This window comes from Muscardinus avellanarius (assembly GCF_963383645.1).
Source record: "Muscardinus avellanarius genome assembly, chromosome: 5".
Taxonomy (NCBI): domain Eukaryota; kingdom Metazoa; phylum Chordata; class Mammalia; order Rodentia; family Gliridae; genus Muscardinus; species Muscardinus avellanarius.
In genome coordinates, this window is record NC_137790.1 from 9,627,044 (window position 1) to 9,647,412 (window position 20,369).

Below are 20,369 nucleotides of genomic sequence, written 5' to 3' on the forward strand. Positions count from 1 at the left end.
CACACACACACACACACACACACACACACACACACCCTTCTGTACAGCAAAGGAAACAAGAACCTGAAGACAGAGTCTACAGAATGGGAGAAAATCTTTGCTGGCTACTCCTTTGATAGAGGGCCAATACCTAGAATATATAAAAACTTAAATATTTAATACTAGCAGGGTGCGGTGGCGCACACGTGTAATCCCAGCACTTGGGAGGCTGAGACAGGAGGATCACACAAGTTCAAAGCCAGCCTCAGCTACTTAGTGAGGCTCCCAGCAACTTAGCGAGACCCTGTTTCCAAATAAAATATAAAACAGGTCTGGGAGTACAGCCCAGGGGTAGAAAGCCCCTGGGTTCTATCCCCAGTATCACATAACACACACACACACACACACACACACACACACACACACACACACATTTAACACTAAAAAAAACGTGAATTAAACTGAATTCTCAAAAGAAGAAATACAAATGGCCAATAAATATTTGAGAAAAACAGTTAACATCATTAGCAATCAGGGAAATGCAAATCAAAACTGCCCTGAGATTTCATCTAACTCCAGTTAGAATGGCAATCACCAAGGATACAAGCAATAATAAGTGCTGATGAGGATATGGGAAAAGGGCTCCTATTACACAGGTGGTGGGAGTGTACATTAGTACGACGACTAGGGAGGTCAGTATGAAGTTTCTTCAAAAGTGTAGAAATGGAACCACCATATGACTCAGCTATACCACTTCTTGGAATCTTTCCCAAAGAATTAAAGTCAGAAAGCTTATATATCTCTAAAACCCAGGAGCATTTTGAATAGTTTCACCATTAAAAATAAATGAGGGTATAGATGTTTAATCTGATATATACAGATATAGTGGCATCTAGACACAATGTATATATATACACATCATATGGTATTCTTTTTATCTGTACATTTTATGTTCTTATATATCATTTGAAATATATTTAAATAAAAACAAAGTTTTACAACAAATAAAAGTAAAGTCGAGAATACTAAAAATAAAGTTAGGATACCATAGTAATATATGCATCTCTGCGTTTATAGCAGCTAGAAGGTTTTGAGTCTACTATCTGACTTTCAATGATATATTAGCCTCCATAAGACTCAATTTTCTCATTTTTAAAATGGAATAAGAACTGTAACAGAGTTGGTGTGAATATAAAGTGAGATAAGGTTATCTGAAGGTGTTGTACAATGTAAACTTTTTATGAAGGTAGAATGTGTGTGTGTGTGCGTGTGTGTGTGTGTGTGTGTATGTGTGTATGTGTGTGTGTAATATATATCCCAGTTTGGATTTCTCTCTAGAAAAAGATCCAGAATCAAGGATTCTAGTTCCCTCTAAGATTTGTGTGTGTGTGTGTGTGTGTGTGTGTGTGTGTGTGTGTGTGTGTGTGAAATTTGAATTCAATTCCCCTGGAGAACTGGAAACAGCATTAAATGTGAGCTTCAGGGTCTTGGCACGGCAGGGTGGATTTATCTACCAACTCCCGTCCTTCCATCTGTTACTGGGCAGCAGCTGCTCCTGGGGTGGTGAATTTTATTTCAATTTCAACCTCAAGTATCTACAAATAGCCTGGGATGTTTGTCTTCTGAGAAGAGGTGCAGGTGCTGAAGTCAGAAATTGGGCCAGAGGCGTAAGAAGCTAAGGGTCAAAAGACACTGATGGGCCCCATTGTGCCTGCTGTGTCGTGTGGTGTGTGGCATGTGTCAGCGCGTGTGTGCTGGCTGCAGGTGACGCCGGCTCCGGGCTGTCCTCACAGAGTCTGCTCTGATGGTCAGTAGGTGGGACACAGGTGAGCAGCCAGGTGTTCCAGGCCTGACTGTGCCTCTGCAGTTGCCCTGGTGGCCCATGCAGGGTCCCGGCCTCTTCCTTGAGGACTCCTTGTACGTTAGTGGCCACCAGAGAAGTGACATCACAATTTCCAACCTGTCTTTGCAACATGCCTTTTTTTGGATCCACTGGGCTTTTCCAGTTTCTACCAGAATGCACTTCTCCTGTCCCCATCCAATGACAGCTTTGTTTGGTGGGGGCTTCATGGCTATTTCTAGATAGTGGTGACAACACAGATGTGTTCCTGGGTGGTTTATATGCTTCTAATATTATTAACAGTCAAGTGTAGACAAAAAGCCTCTAAGTACACAACACACACACACACACACACACACACACACACACACACACACACCTTAGCTCTCTTTTTATGTGTGTGCATGAATCGTAAAATGAACTTTCGTCCCAGGCAGTTTGGAGCAGCTGGGGTCAGGACAGGGCACCTGTAGCTCTAGCTCCTTGCAGAGACATCTGGTCCTGCAGGGAGCCTTCTGCTTCTCCCCGGCCTGGGTTTGGGTTGGACCCAAAAGGGAATTCTGTCCTGTGAACCCAAAAGTTGCCCAATCCAACTTTTTAATTGTCCAAAGAGAAGAACTCAGGCCTAAGTGGGAAAGTGATTTTTTTAAGATCCCTGGGGTCAGGGCCAGCAGAGATGGCATGGAGCCCCAGAATTCTGACTCCCCACTGATCATCCCTCTATGCCAGGATCAGGAAGCTGTGACCCTTTATCTAATCTTTACAGGAGAAAACCAAATTTGGTCTGAAAGTACTTACTATGTAACCATATTGTCCAACTAATCCATGGGAATGAAGTGAAGGAAGGCTTGGGCTGACGTCACTGTCACAGCACAAAGGAGTTGCATTGACCCAAAGGCTTGATGGAATTTCAATCTCGGGCCCTGAGTTCGCCCGCTCTGTCTCCACCTTCCCTAGGGACAGGTGCGGTGTCCATGATCAGCAGAACGCAGCCCGGGCAGGGTCATTAATATTTCACAAAGCTAAACGTGGAAATGACATTGCTAATGACACATTGCTCCTCTGGGGTAACTGCTGGGGGTGCGGAGGGAAGAGATGGGGCGCTTCAGCAGTTCCTGTGGCAACTGCTGCAGGTCTGGAAGGAGGGTCTCACATTCTATTGCAGAAGTGAATGCATCTCATCTCCTCCTCCTGTCTTTCCTCCAGCGCACTCCTCCCCGGGGCCTGCCCAGTTCACCATGCCACTCTCCACTCGGTTCCCACTTGGGGGACCCTCTCCTTAGCCCCCTCCCCCACATCCTCATGGTTGAAATGAATAGATCATATCAGACCAGGATGCACTGTATCGGGTGCTCTGGTTGAGGGAATACTTTCTCAACTCTCATATTAATTCCCGCAGGGAGTTTGTCCATAGAGGAAGATGGTCGTTGAGCTGGGAGGTGAATCATTTACTTGGGGAGATGGAACGATTCACATGAAACAACATCACAATTGATGTGGCTGAGGGACCACGGTAAGACCTGATCACGCTCAGATTCCTGGATTGGGGTGCATGCAATGTACTGATGGCTATTGGTGCTAAGACTCAGGCTCCAAGAAAGAGGATACAATGAGTTGCTTCTTGAAGGACAAGCTGAAGGGCTACCTAGGGGGATCACAGAGGCCGAAGGGTACTGGCACCAGCACACACTCCAACACACACTGAGCTCTTGGGGAAGTACATTAAGTACGTCTCTGCATTTTTGCTTCTGGTGTATTTTGAGGACAGTACCATATGATGGTTAAGATCACAGATGCTTGTTCTACCACTTGTCAATGGTTGTTCCTCCGTGACTCAGTTTCTCCATCTGTAACACGAGGTTCATTCTGGAGAGTAAAGGAGTCATTTTTGACCACTCTACTCTGACCTAGTCTACATTAAAGGTGAGTTACCTTTATCATTGCTGTTATCATTGTAATTACTAGTTTTTGTGTGTTTATGTATGTAGGTATATGCCCAGCTCTATTTATTTTTTTATTTTGAAACAAGTTCTTGACAAATTGCTGAAGCTGGCCTTAAACCCGCAATCCTCCTGTCTCAGCCTCCCAAGTACTGAGATTACAGATGTCCACCACCACTCCTGGCTGTAATTGCTATTAATCATACAACCATGCAAGAATCTTAGAGGTTGCCCAATCCAACTTTTTATTGTCCAGAGAGGAGAACCCAGGACTAAGTGGGAAAGTTACTTCTTTTTTGAGATGCCTGGGCTCAGGGCCAGCATAGATAGAATGGAACCCCAGGCTCCTGACGCCTCATCCCTCTATGCCAGGACTAGGAAGCTGTGACCCTTTATCTAATCTTTACAGGAGAAAACCAAATTTGGTCTGAAAGTATCTAATATGTAACCATATTGTTCCCAGAAACCAAGATCAATAATTCTGAACTGTATCAAAATGCCACAAGAAAGTAAATAATGCCTCAGCTTCGACCACAACACGCAGAGTGTCTCGCTTTTGCTCTGCACCACGTGAGGGCTGGGGATCATGCTGGGACAGAAAACCACGGGGAGAGCACGGGCTTCACCACCTCCCCTGTTCTTTAGAAATTTCAAGTCAAGAAAGATAATACAGCAAGGACTACAATAAAATTAGACAGCAAAGCTTCCACAATGTCCCCTGTCTTATATACAGCTTTGAGTACGTGCAAAATTCAGTTACCTTTAGTCCACCCCACTGAAGTGGGTTGCGTTGAATAAATCAATTTTCCAGATAAGGACACTGAGGCTGGGGTGTTAATTAGCCAAGGTCAGACTATCAGGAGGAAGAGAGAAGTGGGAGCGCACTTAGGAGTCGGCCTGGAGTCTGAGCTTCACACACCAGCATCTTTAGCTGATGTTAAAATGCCAGGAGCCTGGGTTCTAGTTTTCCAGTTGTTGGTAAACTTTGCTTTTTGGTGCAGTGTGTCCTAGACAGAAGGACATGCTACAGATGTTTAGCATGTGTTCATGGATGTTTACAAAGCAAACATGCCTGTGTCTCCTCCAGCCAGAGGACAGGTCACAGAGCATCTTCCATGACTCAAGGTCTCCACCTGCGTTGACCATCAGCAATTACTGTCTAGATCAGCACATCGCTGCCTTTTTAAACTATCTTCTTCATCTTCTTCCCGACTAGCTTTTGAAGGCATTGTTTTCTCAGTTGTCTTCCATGAGGCTGTAATACCAGACATATTATAAATCTGTTTACGTACCATGTGCTTATCTGTGCTGGATGAACGAAAGGATCTTTTGGCCTTCTCTAAACCAGTGTTCACCCCCCAGGGGATGACATCATCCTGTTGAGAAGGGATGCTCTGCAGCTGGGGCTCCTCTGAGTGGAAGTAGAGAACTGGAGGGAAAGGGCAGGCCCTGAATATCTGCCTGCAGTGTGCGCAGCATTGCCGCTGTGTGCCTTGGTCCTGGTCACTTCTATTCTTACCTCTGTGAACAGATTAGGGAGTTGTTAGGTTTTCTGGCTAATAGGAACCACATCAGACTGGTCCTAATGGGGTTAGATACCTGGAAATGGTCCCCTTGCCTGGTAGGATCCCCTTCAGAGGATGCCTGCTCCCTCTGATCTACCCCGCAGGAACCCTCCTTCTGGTTGGAGCTGTCTCTACTCCATGCAAACCCTGTCACTGTTGGTGTTGTGAAGAAGGGAAACTGAGAAACTGTATAAATTTTTTAGAGTTCTTTGAGTAAATAACAATGAATTATGCAGCTCCAATCTGCTGTGACTTGGGAATTCTACACAAGGGCGAGTCCTTTATAGGATGGGCATAGAAGTAAAGCTGGGTAATCCCAGTACTTGGCGGCTGAGACAGGAGGTTGCAGGTTCACAACCAGCCTTATCAACTTAGTGAGGACCTCCACGACTTAGCGAGACCCTGTTTAAAAAAATAGAAAATAAAATAGGGCTGGGGATGTAGCTTAGAGGTAGAATGCCCCTGGGTTCAATACCCAGTAAAACATCACACACACACACACACACACACACACACACACACACACACACACACCGCAGAGATTTGATTGGTTATACTTAAACAATGAGTTTATTTGATCTATTGTATTGGGAAGTCTCTGCTTACTTTTTAAAAAAATTTTGGTGTGTGTGGTACTGGGAATTGCACCCAGGGGAATTATACCTTTGATCTATACCCCCATCCCTATTTTATTTTTTATTTTGAAACAGAGTCTTGCTAAGTTGCTGAGGCTGATCTCAAACTTGTGATCCTTATGTCTCTGCCTCCCAAGTACTGGGATTACAGGCATGTGCCACCACATCTGGCTCTGTTTATATAATTTAAGTGTTTGCTTCTGATTGGCTGGGCTTAAGTTTTGTATTCAATACAGGAATTTGCATGAAGTAGCTTAAGTTAAGTATTGCTTATGTCTGCAAATCATACAAGGTTACAGGCAGTGGGCATTGCAGAAGTGGATATGGCCCCAGCCTTTGGCACCCCCTGTCCCAGCTCAGGTCTGCATAGAAGATGTGGGGTTGAGGACTGAGCCTTGCCATTGGCCCTCGGGGACTACTTTGCCATATACACGTTAAGGGACTGGAAAGGTTTGGAGTCTAAGAGGTTCTTACGGCAGCACAATTCACAATAGCCAAATTATGGAACCAGGCTACTTGTTCATCAGCAGTTGAATAGATTATAAAATTATGGGATATACACACAGTGGAATTCTACTCAGCAATAAAGAAGAACATAATTGTGTCATTTGCAGGAAAATGGATGGACCTGGAGAACATTTTGTTAAGTGAGCTGAGAGAGTCACAGAAAGTGAAGGGTTAGATGTTTGCTCCCAGATATAGAAGGTAGGGAGTAATCAGGACACAAGAGGGACTTACATAACGGAGGAGAAAGCCCAGCGGAGTGATGGAGGGTGTCTAGAGGAGGGTGAATTAATGAGGTTACGTTCATGTGCGAAACCATCAGCTCCAATCTCAATATCATATACAGGAATGGGGAGGGAGCCGGAGCGGGGTGGTGCTCACCGAGAGCTGTGTGCATGTATGCCACTATCACTCGAACTAAATTATGATGTGAGACTACAATGCACCAATAAAAGCATATTTTAAAAAGTCTTCAAAGAAGCAAAAGGGATGTGAGTAATTAGAAAGGTAAAAACATTTTGTGTTTATAACTCAGCGTTTTGAGACTCCTTACTGAGCTGTTTCCTAAGTTTAACATAGCTCTTATATAGATAAATGCCTACCATGTAAAGAACTTATTGGTATGCACCTTTTGTTCAAAATATTTAATTACTTGTATTTTGGAGTGGTTTAAGAACAGTGCGGCTAGGAATTGAGAATTGGAGCTCATGGATTCAATTGACTGTCACATCTTGGGGCTTTACATTTTCGGATGAACTTGGCTTTTAGACAGCTCATTGCAGATCTCAGACTGAAGTCATCCCTACAAATGATATTTCAGCAATGTGGTTTTCTTTTTTCTAAGAGCGTCTTAGATCAAAGACTGTCAGTGGTAGCTATGTACTGGAGTGACTCTAAACTTCTGGGAGTCTTGGACTACAAGTGAGACCTCAAAGTAGCAATAAATTCTGGTTATTAAAAGAACTATTGTGTTGAATTCTTATCAGGATATCTAATAAGAATTAGTAATAATTAATACTAATCAGGATATATTCATATTAGGATATGTTTACTTGTAACCAATGAGGTTTTGGTTGATGTTTTGGGGATGTGGAGAAATCAAAATGACAACATTCAATGTATACATATGAAGAGAATATGTGTTTTTACACCAGCACACTTCTTAGCAAGAAAAATAAATGCTTCATTTAAAAGAGTAAAACAATCAACACAACACATTTCACAATTGTAGGAGAAGACAAGACAAGAAAGCTGATTTGAAACACATTAAAAAAATCATATTGTGAAGCTGCAATTACTCTTCATCTGGAAGAAATGAGATTGCCCATCTTCAAAATATGCAGAGTATCCAACTTGCAACTAATCCTGAATTTCAAATCAATAGGGTTTAATATTTCACTGGCAATCATAGGTTGAAATCAATGCTGTCGCGGCTCTTTGGGAGAATAAAAGCTGATGAAACAAAGGAATTGAAGGCAATCACCCAGGGACGAAATAAAAGAAATATGCCCTGCAAGGGCTTTTGTGAAAGAGAAAGAGACTGAGGGCAACTCACCCCCTGCCCAAGGCCTTCTCTTTCTGGCTCAGCGTTAGGGCCTTGAGGCTCAAGGGGAAGATGATCTTGAAAGATCAAGCGAAGGAAACAACAGAAAGTGAATATTTGAAAATGAGCCAGGTAGAGGCTCCTTTTAGGCCATAAACCACGGAGCCTGTATCAGTCAGCTTTCACTGCATAACAAACCACCCACACTGGAGTAGCTTAAAGCAATAACTATGGGTCTCACTCCAGACTCTGTGGGTAGCCTGGGCTTGTTGCCATGGAGACTAGATGTGGCCCATGGGGGCAGGGTGTGGAAACATGGTGGACTCATGATGGCCTAGGCCCCAAAGTAGCACACAATCATTTCTACTGCATTCTTTTGCCTAAACCGAGTTATAACCACAAGTCAGATTCAAGGTATGGGAAGGCAGACTCCACTTCGTGATGGAAAGAGTCACAAACTCACTACTAGGGGTTAGGAATGGAACGTTCTCCAAAGCCCCATGTGTTAAAGGTTTAATCCTCAGCTTGCTGCCATTGAAGTGGAAACTTTAAGAGGAAGGATAGAGCTGGGTGCTGTGGTGCATACCTGCAATCCCAGTACTTGGGAGGCTGGGACAAGAGGATAATAGGCTCGAGCCAGCCTCAGTAACTTAGTGAGACTCTAAGCAACCTAGCAAGACCCTGTTCCAAAAAAAAATAAAAAATAAAAAATAAAAAGGGCTGGGAGATGTAGCTTGGAAGTAGAATGCTCAGGGTTCAGTCTCCATTATTCAAAAAAAAAGAGGGAAAGAGATAAAGCTAATGGTTGGTGTTTGGCTCATTAATATTTGAAGGCGCATCCTCCAAGGGGATTATGGGACCTGGTCTCTTTCTTTCTTTCTCTCTCTTTGGCATCCTGGCTCTGTGGTTAGCAGTTTTGCTCACCACATGTTCCCTGCTCTGAGGTACCACCTCATCACAGTCCCAAAGCACTGGCTTTGACTGATATGGACCAGGACCTCTAAAATTGGAGCCCAAGTAACCCCTTTGTCTTCCCGAGGTTATCATCTCTGGACTCTGTTACAGTGATGGCAAGCAGACCCAGTCCCCAGCCAAGGTGTGACTTTTGGGAGAGGGGGAGAATCAAAAGTCAACCTGTGATGATCTATCCCAAAGCCATTTTTACCATCAGTTAATACCCCAAGAGCATCAGCTGTGCTCACTTTTGGAAATACCATCTCTCCACAGAGGGCACATCTGGATGGAGGAAGTGGCTTGGGTCGCAAGGACTTCCTGGTTATTTTCTCCGCAGTTCTCAACCCTTTACAGAGGAAAGAAACAGTGAAACACCTGGTCATACTTTGAGATTTTCAGGGGAGGGTTCAAAGGAGAAATGAATAGAACAGGGTCTTCTGGGTGGAAAGAAACAGCACAGTGATTGACTTTCAAAGGATGGTTCTCAAGGGATTTATACCTGCATTTTGGTAAAGGGGGAGCAGTGGCATGCTCTGAGAGTATGTGGAGCTTCCACCTCTGGAAATGAACTGTGTGTCCAAGAAGCTGGTGATGTGTGGATATTGCCCCATAGAGGTGCAAGGTTTGGGAAATTGTCACTTAGCATTGAGGCAAAGGCCTATGTGATGGCCGACCCCAGTAAATGCCAGGAGGGTCAGCTGGGGCTCTGCCAATGTGGAGGGGGCACTCAGGGCTGGCTGAGGGTGTGGTCTTGTCTCCTCCTGCTGTGTGGGGCACACTCACTCACATCTGGGGCACTCACTCATGCATGAAAGGCAAGGTGTCTTTAGTTATTAATAACTGAAGTCTCCGGAGGTGAGTGCTTGGGGCCTCGGCTGCCTCTAACCAGCTGCCCAATGATGAGCTAGCCATGCAGGACAGAGTAGAGAGGAACAGGTGGCCATCCAAGGGCCTTCCCGGAGGACTGGAGCCCAGCTCTGGCCCACCCCCTTTTACCTTCCCATCTGCCCCATCTTTCTACTTCCTGTTCCAAGTGTCTAACTAGCCCTTATTTGGCACGTGTGACAGATGGATGTCCAGGTGGCCTCCTGACCATGTCTCTTCTTGAGCATGAATGAGCCCCTTGATCTGCTTGGAAAAGCAGTCCTGTGACCAGGTCACCTATGGCAAACATGGTGGTTGCCACTCCTAGGCTGAGACTCTGTGGGTGAGTAGACAAGGCTGTGGCACACAGATTAGAGCTGCTCCCTCTGGGAACAATGAGAGAAACCAACGAGGCTGGAGGCAAAGGAGATGCGAACTGCTTAGTTGTCACCTATGGGCAGAAAACAAATTATTTTTCTAAGGAAGAACATGGAAAATGTGGAGTTTCCAATAGCTAAATAATGGGAAAAGATGCAAAGATGGTACAACAAATGTACAACATCACGGGGCTGGGCCTGAGCAGCCCAGGGGCCTGGGTGGGAAACCTAGCACCCATCAAGGCTAAGTGCTCCCTGGTCTGTGAAGCCCTTCTTGACTAGACTCCAAGCCAACTAACTGGAAGTTGTCCTATACCCTACAGCTCCTTTCTATTATTTTTATTTTTAGAAACCCCCCAGTCCCCACTGTGCAGTGATTACATTCTTTTAGTTGCTTCTGTGTCAGCTCTCTAAATGGAATAAGATCACTACCTTGCTGCACCTGTGCTAAACATCACTGTATTAGTTTGTCTTCAATTATTTCATAACAAAATACCCTAGGCTGACTACTTTAAAAACAAAAGAGGTTTGTTTGTGCTTGTGGTTCTGGAGGTGCAAGGCCTGGAGGCCTCATCGGGTGATGGCCTTCTTGTTGGCAGCGTCCTGAAGTGGTGCAGGGCATCATATGATGAGAGGCAGGGTGTATGTATATAAGAGTCTCTTCTGGTCTCCCCAATTTCTGTTTATAAAGCCGCTAGTACTAAGTCATGGGGCTCCACCCTGATGACCTTTTCTAGTGCTAATCACTGCCCCCAGTCACCCTTTCTAAATACCATAATAAGTAAAGTTTCTATTCTCAGTACCTAACCATGGGGATGAAACTTCAACCCATGAAGCTTGGGGGACATTACTACTCTGTCAAAAGCATAGCATCACCAACAGTGTCCACCTTCTCTCACCTAGTCTGTGGCCTCATCATTCCCTGGCCTACTCCCCTCCTCTGATTTTTCTCTTATGTGTTGTAGAATACAGTTCCTGACCTCTACCAGCTACCATGTAGTGGGATCACAGCTTCTGTTTTAGGGGTGGGGAGGCTGAGCTTCCATGAATGCAATTCAAAATCCCTTTAGATTTTGTTATTGGCTATGACATATTATGGGGGAAAATTGTGTCTTCTGTCCATGAACTGCTCCTTAGCCAAGAATCTTGAACCCTCTTCTTCATTACTGATTTTGGAATCAGTGGCAGGACTTCACATTCATACCTACTGCATTTCTTCTTGATGGTTCAGGGCCTCTGGGCTGGCAGAATGAGAGCACGGACGATCCTGGTCTTTAGTTTAACACATCCCCAGTCCCCTCACACAGATGTTACTCAGTCCTTAAACACACACACCTCCTACAGCTCCTTTCAGATCCCCGACCTTCTTGCTGAATAGGACGGGACTGAAGGCAGAGCCCACGGCACGAGCCTGGCTTCTTTTCAGTCCCACCTCACTCTATTAATCAACACTTCGGATGTCCTTGTTTAACCAGTTCCAAATCTACTTACCATTGCTCTCGCCCATCTCCCCTTCTACATCTTGTCCACAAGGATTTCCTGAGCAGCTTCGTCAAGAGCTGAAATCCAGACTCATTGGCCACTCAGCCTAATTGCCCTATCAGGAAAGCAAACGAGATTACATCAGGGTGACTTGTGGCAGAGCGGCAGGCCTCTTGGCAGTGGCTGTTTTCCTATCTCTGAGCTCACAGATCAACTCACAGCCATTAGTTGCCTCATTCTGCCAAGGATCAATATAAAGTCCTGATCTGTAGCTCACAGAACGACCCTTCCACTCCCTGCTCTTCTGAATAATCCTCAATTCTTTGATCATTGTCCTTCTGCCGAGAATTTCTGGGTTGCCTCTAGCTGGCTTCCAGCTTTGGTTTCCTTGTTGGGGAAATAATACCAGTTTTACTTAATTCCCAAAGTCACTAAGAACTAGCCCAGTGCCCAATATATCATGAGTGATTGTCAATTGAATAATATAAATAAGAAACCAGAAACTGTACTATATTTAGAAGTGAGATACATGCACAGGACGTTTCTACAAAGTCAAACAAATTGCACTTTGGGTTTTGCTGGGTGTTGTCATAATTTTTCAAAAGGTGTCCTTCAAAGAATTTAAATCTTTGGTCTGATTGTTAATTTGCAATTCAATTGACTAGGAATAGAAAGTTTTGTTACATCACAATCACTGAATTCCTTTTAAGGGAATTAATTATTGTGGATATACTTTGCACAGGCATTTTTTGCGGGTTAAAGTAGATAATGTTTGGGACAAAATGGCATGGTATTTGAAAGCTAATTTTTTTTTCAGCTACAGAGAAAATATTTCCAGGGTGAAGAACCATTGGAAAAGCACTTCTTAATGGCAATGTACTTTGCATGGTGATAAGTGTTAATTATGATGTGTCTACTGTTGATTGGCAAACTGCCCAGAAGTGACAACGATGTCTAGATCTTAGGAGACTGACACGATCAGCGCCCTGCTACTCAAGGTATAATCATCCCTGTTGTAGAAGTAAAACAAATTTTAGGTTGCAACAACCTAGGTCAACACCCTTCATTATGGAAGAGGAAACTGAGGCATACCGAGGCCAGGTGACTTGCTTAAGGTGACCAAGTGGGGAATGGTGGAGTGGAACTTCCCAGCCACGGTCCCCCAGCTTCAGAAATTGGTGCTTTGTGGCTGCATTAAGTCTGAGTTTCCCATCTTCTCGTTTCCTGAACTCTTCCTCACTCTCTGTTCTTTGCTTCTAACTTCACTGGACAGTGGCTAGGGAAAAATTGTCCTATGTGTGGCCATCACCCAGGCTCCTGCCTCCTAACTTAGTCTTTGGACATGAGAGGCATCAGCTCTGGGCTGCCTGGTACCCAGGGCAATGCGGATGCTGAGAGCACATCTCCGTGTTGCACAAATTAGAGCCAAAGGATGGGAAGCCACTAATCAGACGTCACATCTCATGGATGCGGATGGACCACGGGGCCGGTGATAAAGTGAGACCGGCAGGCTCTGACATACACGCCTTCCCGCCATGCTATTGACAGCGGGGAGCATATCGATCGGGCTGCCAAGATTATCCTATTATACAATTAGAATATTAGATTTGCATTTTTAATTCCTTTAGAAGAAATTGGCCTGAGGCAATTATGGCAGGAAAATATGAAGATGGATCCAGCTTCTTCAGAAAGAACTCAGAAGAAGCTTTTAGGAAGATGCAGTCATTATTGGAGAAAAGTTTTGCTCACAAAAAGAGATGAGAACAGAGCAAAGAATGCACAGCCAGGCGAGGCTGCAGGGCTCGTGGAAAACAGGGGAGAGAAAGAGAACTGAGTGCGGAGTGGCCCCAGGACACAGCTCAGGGCGGCCTCCGGGATCCATCACATTCTGTGTAACACACTATGCCTTGGGAACCTCCTTTGGGCAGATTTCCATATTTTGTTCTGTGCTATGCTCTGGTCCTTGTCTTCTCTTTCTCTTTCTCTTGTTCATGTTCTCTCCTCTCTCTCTCTCTCTCTCTCTCTCTCTCTCTCTCTCTCTCTCTCTCATCTCTCTCTCTCTCTCCCCCTCTTTCCCTCTCACTCACTCCCTACTCCCAGAGGATAGAAGCCAGAGGCATTCTATCTTTTAGCTCATTTTATTACTTTTTTTTTCTTGTTTTGAAACAGAATCTTGCCAGGTTTATGAGAATCTCACTGAGTTGCTGAAGCTGGCCTCAAACCTTTGATCCTATCTCAGCCTCCCAAGTACTGGAATTACAAGTGTTCTCTACCACACCAAATTTGCTTTCTGCAGTGCTTTGGTGTTAGCTTAGCTTTGTGGGCAACCAAAGATAGTCCTCCTTCTTCCAGCGAATCATACGTACTTTTACATTAGAGACTTCATTTATGAAGGATTAAAAGGAGATGGTTTCCTTCCTTCCTTCCTTCCTTCCTTCCTTCCTTCCTTCCTTCCTTCCTTCCTTCCTTCCTTCCCTCTTCCTCCCTCTTCCCCTTCTACTCCAGCTCCTCTTCTTCTTCTCATCCTCCCCCCTCCTTCTCCTCTTACTGGGAATCAAACACAGAGGCATTCTACCTCTGAGTTACATGCACAGCCATATTTTATTTTAAAACAGGGTCTCACTAAGTTGCTGAGGCTGACCTTAAATTTGCAATCCTCCTATCTCAGTCTCCCATGAACTGGGATTATAGGTGTGTGTCACCATACCCAGTCAAGGGGAGATGTTTAAATTTGAAGGACTAGTAGATGCTCTTCAAGCACTGAGCTGACTCTTTTTGGAGATTGGATGGCATTTATTCCTTCAGGGATGTCCAGGTCAGATCTGTGATCCAAACTGTTCCCTAGACCTTGGTAGGATCTCCAGGCTTGCATTGAGTATGTGAACTTACCCAGGACAATCTCAGTACTCTGTACTGGGAAAAGAGGGAGCTGGGGAGATACCAAATCTTGTGTTCATGTATGTTATTGTCAATATGATTTCTATTATAGTGTGAGACTATAATGCACCAATAAAAACATAAAAATAAATAAATTCCCTTCAGGAAAAAAACTGCTGAGTCCTCAAAGTGAGGTCATCATTGAAGAAATGGAAGCCATAGCCAGGTGTGGTGGCATTTACCTATAATCATGGTATTTGGGAGGCTGAGACAGGAGGACTGCAGGTTCAACGCCAACCTCTGCAATGTCGAGGCTCTCGGCAACCTAGTGAGGCCTTGTTTCAAAAGAAAAAAAAAAATAGAAAAGGCTGAGGTTCAGAAGTAGAATGCCCTGGGTTCAATGATCAGAACCAAAAAAAAAAAAGAAAGAAAAGAAAGAAGAAAATAAATTAAAACCACAGTTAAATTGCAAGCCACATGTCTGTTTTTACTGTGGGTTTCAACAAAATGTAGAGGCATGTGTGAAGAACTTTAGGTTTCATGGGGCCACCTGCAGGTCTCTTGTGTCCTTCTATCCATGCAGCCCACTGAACGAAGTCAAGCCCTGGCTGTCTGTGGCCCACAGGTCATCGTTTACTGACCCTTGGCTGGGAAATAGTGTGTGTGCAAACTGAATCATTCTCTGGGGACTACTGGTTGGATGACTTGTACTCAGTGGACACTCAGAATTTCAAGGGGTAAGGTCTTAGCCTCTGTCCTTTGAAGCTTTTCAGATCCTGGAGAAGGCAGACCTGCAATAAGTCACAATAAAAAAGATAGATAGATAGATAGATAGATAGATAGATAGATAGATGTTATGTTTAAATGGTGCTGTGGGCTCTTTTTCTTATTCGACTAAAGTTTGTTGAACAGAAAAACTAAAACTAATAGGCATCTTAGTGCAGCTTTAATAAATATTTATTACAAAATCAGTAGGAAATAGAGAAGAAAAAGCAGCACGCTGGCACATATGTTGGAGAGCCCCCAAATGGAACTCTGACCCCTTTTTGGGACCCAGCCTTTAGATAGATTTTGTATTGATATCTCCTTATCTGTGTTACCAATACAATGGGATAGTAACTTGTTTCTTAGACAGGCGGTGCCCCTTTTGTCTTAGGACAGTGCACTTACTACGTGCAGGGTCAAGAATCTACCTGGCTTCTGCCTCTATTGTTTGGGGCAGTATTGGTTGCTTATTAACTGTGACTGCTTCAAAGCAGCACATGTAGTTGACCTTTCCTATATCCAGGCCAGGTCACAAAGGAGAGGAGGTACACAGAGGCATTGATTGCCTCTATATATTTTTAGGGCTAACGGCTTTAATTGTTCCTAAGGCTTTTACTATCATTAGAATTAATCATTAGAATTAAGGGTAAAGAGAGAGAGGAACTCTGCATCGTAACAGCTGCCGCCCCTCCCTGCTTGAGCGCCTGCGCAGTACCCAGGCTCTGACTACGTTTTACATTTTGGAAATTAATACCGAAGCAATTTTCCAACACCGGCATAGAAGGACACAGAACAGGGGCATCATACTGATACCTCTACCTCCTCCTTCACCAACAAAAATCAACAGGGCTGCCATTGTTTTCTGGGTACCAACCAGCAATGAAACCTACCAGGTTTCAATGTTTTTCACAATGAAAGGAGGAACATAAAAGCTGCATAGGGAAATGGAGAAAGGCAGAAATACGTCGTGGGGACATTGTATCTGGGTTGGGTTGGAGGAGAAGGAGTTTAAGGGCAGCGTTGCATGAGCAAGTGAAGACGTAACATATCCCAGTACCTCTGCTCAACAGCTCAGGGCCCGTGTGGTGAATCTATAGTCCAGGCAGACTGGGGAAACTGGGCTCAGTCCCCAAATGCTGTGCTGGCCCAAGAAAAGGCATGGTAGGTAAACAGGACACAGGGGTTATTGGGAGGTGGGTTATATGATACAAGGAGGACACTTTTGATCATAGATTTCATTAACCTCCTTGCTGTGATGAGACTGTCATCCCCAAAACTCAGGTTGACGTCTAGCCTCCATTGGGAGGTTCCCTGTACCCTCTTAGTGGGTAGGAATTTAATCTCTCTGTGGACATTTGGATGTGGGACCTTTGGGAGGTAATTAAGGTTGGGGCCTTCATCCAGTGGGGTGGTGGCTATAAAAGAGGGCGGAGAGTTCTGAGCCAGGAGTCTCAGTCCCTCTCACCACGTGGTACCCTGACTCTCCTGAACGCTGCAGGGAGTTCCCACCAGCCAGAAGGACCTGAACAGATACAGTCACATGATTTTGAACTTCCCAACCTTCAGAACCATGAACCATATAAAGCTCTTTTTCCCCATAAATTTCTCAGTCTGTGGTATTCTGTTATAGAATCAGGAAGCCAATTAAGACAGTGTCTACTGGACATGGCCCGAGACTCCCAGGGGAGCCCAAAGGAGGTGGAGGTGTGTGTGTGTGTGCGTATGTATGTGTAGGGATAAGGGTAGGAGCAGGATGCTCCCACAAGGTAGGAGTGAGACTGGACAACCTCTTCTGATTCTACTTGAAAAGAAAGACATTTCCCTTAACTGCATCCAAGAGAAGTCCCAGCATCATGACTCAATTTAATAGCACGGTTAGGATGCATGTAGAGACACTGAGGGGCTGGAGGAGCTGCATCCTCACAGGAAACACACAGCACCTTTGGACCTCAGCTGGTCATGGAGTGTGTGAAGGTCAAGAGGCCCCAGCAGCTTTGGGCATATCCTCAGGGCTGTGTGGTCCTGGGGCTCTGCCTGGCTTTGTTACCTGATGTACTAGTTTTAAATTGGGTGGCTTAAAGCGACAGAAAAAGTTTTCTATTGCAGTTTGGAAGGCTGGATGTTTAAAATCCAGCTGTCAGCAGACTGGTTACTTCTGGAAGGTCTGAGGAGAATCCATTCCATACTTATTTCCCATACTTCCACAAGCCTTGGCGTTCCTTTGCTTGTAGATCTACCACCCCGTCTCTGTCTACATCTTCACATGTGATGTTTGTGTGATGGTTTGGATTACATGTATTAGTTTGGTCCCCAGGTAGTGCTGCTAGGAGATGAGGAAGCCTTTGGGTGAAGCCTGTGGGAGGTCCTTAGGTATTTTTGGACATCACTGGAAGGGGACCATACGATCCTATTTTCTTCCTCTTCCTCTTCCTTTTGGTGATACTAGGGATTGGATCCAGGAGTTCTCTACCACTGAGTCCCACCCGCAGCCCTTGTTATTTTAAAAATTTGAGACAGAGTCTCACTAAGTTGCCCAGGTTGGCTTCACACTTGCAATCCTCCTGCCTCCGCCTCCTGAGTTCTAGTATTACGAGTGTGCACTATGGCACCTGGCTCTTCCTCCTCCCATTTTGCTTGCTAACTCATGATGAAGGTAGTTTTTCTCAGGCATGTTCCCCTGCCATGAGGGTTGCTTTAATAGTGTGCCAACCAATCATAGATTAGAACCTCTAAAACTGTGAGCCCCAAATAAGCCCCTTTATCTTTATAACTTAGTTATCTCATGTGTTTTGTTATAGTGATGGAAAACTGTCTAACACTATACATCAAAAATTTTCTCTGCTTTTCTCCTGTAAGGATACCTGTCCTTGGATTTAGGGCGCACCCTAAATATAGGATGATCTCATCTTGAGATATTTAATTTACATCTTCAAAGGCTATTTTTCCAAAGAAGGTCACATTCACAAGTCCCAGAAGATAAGGACTTAGACATATATTTTGGGGCCACTATTTCACTTACTACATTTGATAATTACCAGTGTCTGGGGCTTTTTGGGATTTTGCTGCTTGTGCCCAGGTTATTTACTGTGTGATAGGGAGAAGAGGAAACTGCCAGAAACTTTGATTCATGCATGGAATTGGCTGGGGGGAAATGGGAGCATGTCTGTGAAGAGTGCAGCTTCAGAGTGACTTCAGGTGCGGGGTCAGCAATGCTGGGGTTATAGCATCAGGAAGGGCAAACATTATCCCCATGCCTGCTCCATCAAGCAAGGCTGCCCACATGGCTCAGAATGGAACTGTCAGCAGTGTCACCCTGACACCCAAAAGACAAAGACGAATGGGGTAGAAACGTAGTTCTCTTGACTTACCAAATGATTCTACCGAAGGAATCCATCACGCTCAATAGAAACGGCGTTAGCGATTCCTGCTGTTGGTCTTATCCGCTTCAAAGCCCCAAGGTTTACTTAGTACACAGATCATCCATTCAAAAGGAAAGGAGGGAAAGTGTAAGTGGTATTTGCTTTGTAAGTGTGATGTGCTTGGATGAAGTAATTCAGAGCAGCACAGACAGAGGTGGTCGAGAAAGTGATTTTTTCTCTTAAAAAACCAGCAAGGTGGTTCTCACCCTGTAGGAAACCAAGGTCCTAATCACCCGCTGAAGCAACAGCATGGCCGTGTATATACAGGCAGTCCTGTTTTTATCTTTTTAATAACTGTGGTGTACTCTTGGTAATTTCTATAACTCTAGTTCTGACTTTCTGGAGTTGTGCCTTTGCTTTCTTCTTTTTTATAAAAATATTTAATACTTTTATTCTACACTGTACTTAGGCATCTCAGTGAAATTCAAAGTGATACAAACATACATGTGCACAGCCCTTGGTGTGCTTCCCTCTGAATCTCAGCCTGTTCCTCCCTCCTCCTTCCCTGTACATGTCAGTGAGATTGACACCCATTTCTATAGTAGCACAGATCACTATAGCCAAATTATGGAACCAACCTAGGTGTCTATCAAAGATGGCTGGACAAAGAGTGTGTGGAATATACTAACCATGAATTTGATTCGTGTGTGGTATCGGGGATAGAACCCAGGAGCATTCTACCTCTGAGCCCCACTCCCAGCCCTATTTTTTATTCTTTATTTTGAAACAGAGTCTTACTTTGTTACAGGGGGCTTCACAAGTTGTTGAGGCTGGCGGTGAACCTGTGATCCCTGTGTCTCAGCCTCCTAAGGTACTAGGATTACAAGCATGCGCCACCGTGCCTGGCTCCACACAATGAAAGTTTACTCAGCCGTAAAGAAGAACAAAGTCAGGTCATTTGCAGAACAATGAGTGAAAGTAGAGATTATGCTAAGTGAGATCAGGTAGTCTCAGAAAAGCCAGGGTCCTATTTTTTTCTCCTGTGTAGAAATTAGAGATGAAATAGGAAACAGTTTTCTATTCAGATGATTGAGGAGAAAGATGAACACAAGGGGATTGGTGGGGAGAGGCAGGGAGGAAGAAAATAAAGACCAAGGAAAGAAACCGTTCAAATAGCGTTTGCTCTTCTTTTAAACACCATGCCTAGATTTCGAGTCCTAGCAATTGCTGTGCCTGTCAAGTTGTTCATTTAGTTCAGCAAACATCATAAAGTGCCCAGTGTGTACTGGGCCCCGTGCCCAGCCAAGGATTGAGATGATGAATACCATGATCTGGGTGCAAGATAGGATTATAGAATATATACCTCTCTTTCCCTCTGGATACCCTAAAGGGTTCGAGTTTCATGTATAAGATGTATTTTGAACATGTGCTTGCGAATGATAATCAACTGGGGAAGCAATGGGTGAATCGATCCTCTGAAACCTTTACTCTGAGCTCCTTACTTTATTCGCCTCTCTGTTACTAAGAATAAAGTGCTGTGAGCCCTTCCCTCTTGGAGGGAAGCCTGAGTTAATACGAGGATTCGGTTCCCAGCATCCGGCACCTCTTGTTGGGTCTTCGTGATTTTCTCTACAGGCTGAGGCACGATTTTGGTGTCAGCAAGTTGAGACTCCAGCACATCCATC